This window comes from Accipiter gentilis, chromosome 6 (genome assembly GCF_929443795.1).
Source record: "Accipiter gentilis chromosome 6, bAccGen1.1, whole genome shotgun sequence".
Lineage (NCBI taxonomy): Eukaryota > Metazoa > Chordata > Aves > Accipitriformes > Accipitridae > Astur > Astur gentilis.
This window is the reverse complement of record NC_064885.1, coordinates 42,027,839-42,034,073: the sequence shown is the minus strand read 5'-3', so window position 1 is coordinate 42,034,073 and position 6,235 is coordinate 42,027,839.

The following is a 6,235-nucleotide window of genomic DNA, read 5'->3' as shown; positions in this document are numbered from 1 at the left end:
CCCCCCCCCTCCCATTTCCAAATCTGGTTTGTATTTGAGTCTGACCTTGTTATTGCTTAAAAGACCATAAAAATTCATAATGAAGCTAATGTTTCTGCTTAAAGCAAGTATCAGGAAAGGTTCTAGTGTGAGCAGCCATGCAAGAGGTAAAAAAAGCTTAAGACTGTCAACTAATATAAGCATGTCAGTCAGCGGTGGGCCCAAATTTTACTGCATCTGCCTACAATCTTGTACTAAAACCAAAGTCTAAACCACAGGCTAAGATTTCTTCCAAATCCTAAGATTCTTTTTCTTGTGCAGGCAAGTGGTTCAGGAAGCTGTATTAAATCAGAATTCCAAGCACTTGTGATTTTGATGTGAAAATTGTGGGGCCTTCTGACTTGAAAAGCCTAACAATAATCCGTTGGTCAAAGATAGCAAAGGGGGTTTACAATGTGAAATTTCAAGCCTGTGTTGCCTGTATGTTATTTCAGAAGAGTTAAAAACGTCAAAATGCTTACATGTTTTGTGTGCATTCTACAAGTTCAAAATAAACCACAAAATACTAAGTGCTGCAAGCATAGCGGGCATTACTCTTTGGGATCAGTTCAGCATTAACAGGACACAGATGGTTTGGAGTATTTTCCTAAGTTCTGTCTTACGTTTTCTAGTTAAGCATTTCAGTGCAAGCTCATTGCAAGTAACTCACGACTGCCTGGATGCACAATAAATAATGTGGTTTTATCATATTCTGTCAAATTTAAACTAAAAACTGAAGGTCAACCAAACAACGTGACACTGAATTCCCGGTACGTGTCCATCAGTTATGTTGGGTATGTTGGAGGAGTCTGGGAGGCAGAGCTTTGCTCCCTATTTTTTGAATTTCCATTCATCTCCATTTTTGTCTGAGTGTACCATTTTGGTAATTTATTAAGTACTTTACAGTTTGCTTAAGATAGAGGTGGTAGGGAAAGAGACGTAAAGGTTTCTACAGTCTCCGTTAAATTAAGCTTGTCGGGTTTTAATGCTGTTACTGTGTATTGCATATTAAGCTGTAAACCATATCCAAATGCAAGTACTCCACATAGGAAGGAAAGAAAACGAAGTTAAAATGAAGCTAAGCAGATGGTTGGGTTTGGTGGTGGGGTTTTTTCAAGTGTAGTCGAGTCCACATTTTAAAGAAACCTAAAATTGTACAAGATACCTAAAATTGTAAAACAAAACCACCCCCCCCCCCCCCCATTTATTTATGGGGTTTCTAAAAATCCTAAAGCCGCTTTCTTTCGCAGGACTAAAGAAAATATAGCCTCTCTGAAATGCTGCTGTTATGCGATTCTTAGCTAAAAGCAGTATTGACCTGCAACTCTCAAGAGGAAATACTACCTGTGGTATAGATAGTTTGTCTCACCTGCCCTTATAGGACTTCGGGACTTTATTTTCCTCCTATAAAATAAGGACTCAAAAAGACAAAGTTTACCCCAAGTGACCTCTCTCGAGATGGTTTCTACATCTGAGCTCTGTTTACCTCTAGACAGTTGCTGCGCAGCACATGAATTTTCCCGGCCACGTTAATCCAAATGTTTTGTTGTGGTTTTTTTAGTGTGAGAGACGATGGTGTGAGGTGTCATGTCCCTCCCGACTGGGATGGGGCTCAGCCCGACGTCCTAGCCGCTCCTCTCAGTCATGCTTGGCCTGCGGTGGTCCTCCACCTAGGAGTAAAGTGCGGTCTCCCCTGAGCTTGCAGTAAAGATAAAATCTTTAAAACGCTTCTGGCTCTGAGTGAAAAAATGTTACAGAGAAGCCTGAAGAGGCTCTTATCTACGGTAATACAGCCGTGTTGTACTAAATGGAAGCTGTCGTTAACCAAGATGGATCACTTAAACATTGAGGTTTTGTTATCTTGTGCGTTGTGTAGGATTTTTGTTAATAAAGCTCTGACCTGCCCTTGCAGAGTTCTAAATGTACGGTTCGTTTTCATAATGAGTCTGTCTCAATCATTTCTGAGAGCGCATTTCCTAATACATTGGCTAGAAGTGGTTTTACCGTCATTCACACAGGGCAGGTTTTAAAGTTGTTTTTCTAGACCCTGCTCCTGTTAACTTTGTCGTTAACAGTTACGTGATTGTTACGGTTTGCCCTGTTAAAGGTAAATGCGTTTGGACTTCATAAAAATTGAGTTAATTTGTAAATCCAGCATTGCTAACCACTGCTTACGTTTTGTACCTAGCTTATGCACATAGGAACGATGTACCTGAGAGCAGCATAGAGATTCCGTACAAAACGGAACCAGCTCCAAAGAAGTTCTTCCAAAAAAAATCATGTTTTTAACATAACTAAGTTTTTCTCACCAGAAGGAGAAAATGTAAGAATCACGCACGGACTCTGGCAGTTCTGGCGTGGGAGCCTCCTCTCATCAACAACAGCTGAAGCCAACGGAGCCCATCTGCAGGGGCACAGATAAATGCAGATAAAAGTGCTTTATTTTCCTATTGCTCAACTAATTTGGAGTTCTTCCTGAAGACTGAGCAGACCAGACATAGGAGATGACCTGCTCACAAAATTGGGTTTCCAAACTTTCCTCAAGAATTGCTCTTGATGTGAGCCTCTGTTGATGGTTGTAGACAGGCTTCAACTGCTTTGACTGCACGCATTTTGCTTAACAGAGCATCTAGACTATCATATATAACTAGAGACAACTGATACCTAGAACTCGAAGTTACCTACGGGAAAACTATATGTAAACCAGCTGCCTAACTAAGCCTTATGTAGTCAGCACTATATAAATAAAAGTGATTTAAACTTCCACTCAGTATTAACTTAATTGGATATATCTTTTTAGGTATGAGTCCTCAGGTTTAGAAAGATAATTTATCAATATATTGACAACACTGAGGGGCAGCAGCTCTGGTCTATACAGTTGCCAAACCTCAGCAGAACATTCTAAATTTTAACCTTGCAATTTCATACAGCCAGAGTTCAGGATGGCGGCCTAAAAACCTACTTAAGGAAATGAACAGCTGGTGAGGTTTTTTTCTTTAGTATAATCACTTACTAAATGTGTCTCTGCGTAAAGTAAGTATCAGATACATTAGCAATATATTAGCGTTATTTAAAGCAAGATGTTATATATTCTGAGAGGCAGCTGAAGAACAAAACTCCCTTATTTTCAAGATTCACCTTTAGTGTTTATGTAGCAAACACTTAGTTCAAGCTGATGAACTGCTTTAGTACTAACTTATGTATTGTAAAAACCTCGCAACTTTTTTTCTTCTTTCTTCATTTTACCTTATGTAAATGGTACAATACTGCAATACGTTAGCAATAGTTTTGGTACTGACCTTGTGTTCGCAAGTCAGTACACAATACATGATGTTAGACGGCATTTTCTTCATTTATCTAAACAGTCTATTCGGTAAAACAGGCTCATTCATTTCAAATTTTGCATTTTCAGAAATTTTAGGACTGCGTTTAAAATGCACTCACCAACGTTGCGAAGACACCTGTGCGGGGGGCAAGCTGGCAGGGGACGCAGGGCAGGGTTGCGGTGTGCCAAACTTTGGCGCGCGGTTTTAGCGGAGCGTCTGCGTTTCTCGGCTGGGTCTGGGGATGCGCGCCTGCAGCCCGCGCTGCTTCGGCACCGCTGCAAAATTCAGCCTGAGAGAACGGCTCTGCGTTAACCTCACAGCCCAGTTCTGCCCATGGGACAACGGGGACGTTAAATCACACGCGTTTTTTTCTCGTGGACTGAGAAAGCAGCTAGTAACTTTAACCAGGAGGGGTTGGTTAGCGGGCTTAGGGCCAGGCCAGCCACTAGACGGAGCTGTGATCCCACCTAACCAGGCTGGCACCTGCACCGGGGATCCCCGTTATTGTACCAGGAGCTACGGGGGAGAAGGCTACAGCCCTCTGGCTGGGCGAGTGAACAGCCTCTCTAAAACCCTGCTCGTATATAATCAGAACGATAAATTAAATGGTAGTCTACAATCTGAATGAAAAGCTAAATGGTAGTATCTTTAAAATGGATTACCAGGGTTAAACTGTTAGCTTGTAACACCTCTAGGAAAAGCCTAAATTCTTTTAAGGACTGGATGACTAATTACACGGTACATTTTTTCTTCTTGGACCATACGAAAGATGCTCTTTGGCAGTAACTTAACATACCAGTTTTCTGCCATTAGAAGCCATCATTACTTGATGAACAGGTGTCACCAGTGGAGCTACTCAGGCTTAAACAACAAAAAACTTCCACAAACACAGCTCCCAGATGTGCGCAAGCCATTTGAACCAAAAATGCATCTCCCTTCTTTTTTGGCAAGGTGCCCGGGCAGGAAAGCAGGACTGAGGACGGCGTGCTGGAAGCACTGCCTCTCCGGTGCTGTACCCCAGCGTACCTGGGGTCATTTCTGGCTGCAGTGTCTGGCAACCCTTTCCAGATGTAGGATATATCATTAAGGCAGTGGAGGATCAGACCCTAGATCGTTTAGGTTGCGTAAGCAATAGGTACCTTACTTAATCTTGTCATGCAACAGCTGTGTGGATCACGACAGAATTTGGCACAAATCAGTATGACTGGGAAGTTACGGGTGTCTAGAACTGGATTAAACACTTCTTAGAATTCTAACGGGGCATAGGTAGGCACTGCGCATGGATGTGGAAGACTGCACGAAGCCTGTCATCTCCATTAGTCCTTCATTTTTAAAACTAAAGTAGCTGTAACTAGTTTTTTAAAGTAATAAACCCAAAAGTCAACCACCTTACCAGAGATCATTGGCATGAATGTCTTTGGCCAGGAACGGGAGCTACTGCTACAAAGGTGGGAGTGTTGCAGGGAACGCTAAAGGTGCTAAAACAACTACTGTTGCAACTGCAGACACTCAGAGGTTGAAATAGGGCTGATTCGGTAACTGAACGCATGGGCCTGTGAGTGACAGAGTAAATGAATCCTGGAATAAATATCCAGACAAGCCTGTGAAACAGTTCTGTATTGCATTGCACTATGTGTTTTCCTAAATCCTGTGAGTGTGGCTTACTTCCAGAGCGAGCCACCCTCCCACTGCTTCCTCACGGCTACGTCGGGAGTCTGTGAACGCGTACAATTCCTGCCACCTCATTTTCCTGTCTATCTCAAGTGCTGGAGCAACCCGCAAGTGAGCTGTGCTCAGGAGAAGGACGGGCACTCCTCAGCAACGCTCGCTAACCTCGAGAACGTGAGCTGCAGGAGGCTTAGTGGCAGCCATGAGCTTTTCACTCAAGTGGCATTAGTCTATAATGTTTTTTTTTAGAGCTGACCATTGTTCCAGTTCCAACTTCTCAAATGCCTGTGAAGGATTAGTAGTGATGTCTCTGCTATACAAGCATCCCTCTGCTTTAGGGTTCTGTAGGCTGCTGGGTCTAATTCTTCTTTTCCCTGGGCAGCTGTTTTGACAAACATCCAAGCTGCGTCCTACAAAGAAAAGCCAGTACAACGGAAACATTGTCTGTGAAGGAGAAAGGAAAGGCAAATGCTACATGCACCGTGAGCTCTGCCTGGAGCACAGTTTCGGTACTGCTGCTGTAGCATTATGAGTACATGATTAAGCACTCCCATGAAAATATCACACCAGGTTTTCATTTCACAGCGTTCTGACCTCTAATACCTTTTAAAAATAAAATAACGGAAGCGCTCTGCAATTATTAACATTTCCTGTTAGCCGCTCAATTTAACTGCGAAGTTGCATTTAAATTCACTGAATGCACTGTTCAAGAGATTTAAAAAGTCCGAAACCTTGCATCCTCCAGGGAAGGACCAGTGCAGGCTGGATGCCTGCGGTTTCAGAGGATGCCGGACACTTTCATACGCCTGCTTTTCACTTGTCTGTTCCTCAGAGTCAAGGGGCTCTACCCAGAGTCTGGGACGAGAAGAAGCTGCTAAAGGATACATACACAATTTGAATAGCACTGGTAGTAGCAACAGATCCAATTAAAAGCTGTGATTATCTCCAAACAAGCTAAAGGAGGGAAGTTTGTTGGGGAAGAGATAACCGAGGAACAAAAATGAAAAGACTAAGATGGGAATTCCTTCTTGAGCAGAAAGAAGAATTTTTGCTCTTTCATTTTCGTCTTCAGAGACACACGCCTGCTCAGCACAACCACAACACATCACAGTATGTTAGGGACCAGCAAGCCACTTGCCCAGAAAGGGCTACAGGTGGGTGATGAGAAACAGGTAACTTGTTAGCTAGGTAATATTGTATCTTTACCCAAGAAACAGACACAA